Consider the following 2,500-nt stretch of genomic DNA (forward strand, 5'->3'; position numbering starts at 1 on the left):
CACAGAAAGGCTGGGTGAAGGAGGGAAATGATATAAAGGAGGGAAAGATGAAACAGATGTAGAGAAAGGAGGGATGAAGAAGGAAAGGGATATGAAGGAAGGAGGGAAGGGATATAGAGAAAGGAAGGAAGGAGGGAGGGAAGGTGCGCTGAGAAGAAATTACACTGAATTGAGAGGGAAAGAGTGGAGGTGTGTGGAGAAAGGTGGGAAGGTAATTGGAGGGAGGGAGTGAAAGGATGTTGAGAAAGATGGGAAGGAATGGAGAGGAAGGGGCTAAAGAGGGGAAAAGATTAAAGACGGGAGAGAGACGGGGGAAAGGAGAGAAAGGAGGGAGAGGGGGAGGGAGAGGGAGAGGGAGAGGGAGAAGGAGGGGTAAGAGGAGAGAAGCAGGGGTCTGAGGCTCAGCTGCCGATCGAGATATATGCCAGATTTGTTGTTTCGTGTGATTGATTGGGCCTTTCCTTGCAGGCTAGAAAGTTTAAAGTAAAGTTTCTTGGTGATGTATTATTCAGCATTTGTCTTTTAAGGGAGCACCAGTTGGATTCTCGCCATTGCTTTGTTTATGCCTGATCATGTGGGTGTTGTTTACGGTATCCTGTCCTCCTGTTATTAAAAGAATGGGAGAATAAGCTGTGAGGATGGTTGTCTTTCAAGAGGAATTTACGGTATTACAATCATCACTTCATGATTTAATATCTCCTCTGTTACGTGAGTTACCTCTTAGACACCTGAGGATGTCTGATTTTCTTGCAAACGCGTATCTTTGATGCAACGAGAGAATACTCTTCAACTCTCATTCGCATTTCGAAAAAAAAAAAAATCTTAGCCTGCTACTTTCCCTCTCTGTTTTCCCCCCATTATCTACCACTACTTCATCCTCAAAAGGAAAATTATAGTATGAGGAATAAGACTTTCAAGATCCACTAGGAAAAAAAAAAATTCAGTCCTTTGTGAAATGCATGGTTGACCTCTGGCGCGGAGATCATTAAATATAAGTCAGCGAAAGGTAGTGAATAATAGCTGAGGTATCAGTGTTAGCGCGAGTTTCCAGGTAAACGTCAGTCAGCAGCGGCCCTGCCTTTGACCGGCTTATGAAAGTAAAATAAGCCAAAGAATCGAATATAGATCGTGTTAAAAAAAAAAAAGTGTTGATCAGTCATAAAGCATGTCGGTTAAATACTTGTTAATTATTAGCAGTTAGGTTCCCTTTGATAGTTGCCTTGATTGGCAATCTGCGTGAACACTAACTAGGCAGTTACCTCGTTTAATTAGGTGTTTTGTTGTCTATTCAACTTTATTAGCATGGTAATAGGCTTGGGGCCAGAGTAGCTGATTGGCTCTCTTGCTTGTCAATACCCAAACAAAAGACGAACGGCACAAACAAGCAAACAGACCTATGTACATGTTTTGATTGAATTATATACAAATAATGTATGTTATTTATTTTGAAAATTGTTTTTTCTTTTTTTAATTGTTTTCATCTTATTAACAAGTCTTTTCTTCTCTTTTCTAGGTGAGTACAAACTTGGTGCGACGAAGGTGAAAAAGGTGACGCGGGGGGGCCACGGTGATTATTCACTGCGGGTAAGAGAAAAGTTGCAGAGTTGAAGAAAGTTGAGGGACGCTTACTCACATCTGGTTGGCGAAGAAAAAAAAAAGAGCTCTGGCAAATCTGGTAATTTTAGAGCCCGCGCGCGTTAACGCTTTTAATTCTGAAAGGGCTTTGTGTGTTTCTTTCAAGTTTTTAGTGCTACATGGGAGGGGCTCTGCATCAATGATTTTCATCTCTTTTTTTTCCTCCCCTTCCCCGTTTTTCTCTTTCTCTCATTCTTTCTCTCTCACTTTCTCTCATTTTCTCATTCTCTCACTCTCTCTCTCTCTCTCTCTACCTATCTATCTCTATCTCTCCCTCCCTCTCTCTCTCCCTCCCTTCCCTTTTCCCTCTCCCATTCTCATCACTAAGTACCTACTTCTTATGCTTCTCTTTTTTGTTAATATAAAATCTGATGATCTATTACGCATATTTTTTATCCCTTCTCTTTTTGGGCGTCACATAGAAAAATCTTTCCACGGTCGTAGAGCACGGGCGTGAGAGGAACATGCCTTTTTCTACGGCCCTTATTACTATGCCGACCGACCTTGTTACTATCCAAACTATTATCATTATTTCTATCCTTAATACTCCCCCCTTCTTCTCTTCCTCTTTTATCTTCCTCTACTTCCATCTACCCAACAGCGATTAAGGGGAAAAAAATGCGGCAAGGTAAAACGCATTCTTGCCCAAGACCTCGTTTGCAAGATGTATGTATGTATAAAATGTTGCATATACGTCGCCTTTCAATATGGCTGGGACGGGGCATCAGTTTAATCTATGCGACGCGCTTAACGATTATGGCCTTTATATATTGTAGTAGTAAGGCCGATTTTTTTTTTTTTTTTTTTTTTTTTTTGAATGGCTGGCGACGTTTGTTTCCGTATTCTTGAATGCATCATATTTCGT

At 41.1% G+C, this 2,500-nt stretch overlaps 1 long non-coding RNA gene across 4 annotated transcripts in view; it reads left to right on the forward strand.

Moving 5' to 3' along the window:
- The window catches only part of LOC147469393 (uncharacterized), a 430,550-nt gene that overhangs the window by 178,164 nt on the left and 249,886 nt on the right, over positions 1 to 2,500 (forward strand). The window contains exon 3 of one of the 4 annotated variants that reach the window (XR_015192101.1): positions 1,514 to 2,427. The exons of the other annotated variants lie outside the window; for them this stretch is intronic. This is a non-coding gene — a long non-coding RNA (uncharacterized LOC147469393). Of the gene's footprint in view, positions 1 to 1,513; positions 2,428 to 2,500 lie in introns of those variants that run through there. 4 annotated transcript variants of the gene reach the window in all.

This window comes from Penaeus japonicus, unplaced genomic scaffold (assembly GCF_977035675.1).
Source record: "Penaeus japonicus unplaced genomic scaffold, GWHDUDI00000001_assembly GWHDUDI00000022, whole genome shotgun sequence".
Taxonomy (NCBI): domain Eukaryota; kingdom Metazoa; phylum Arthropoda; class Malacostraca; order Decapoda; family Penaeidae; genus Penaeus; species Penaeus japonicus.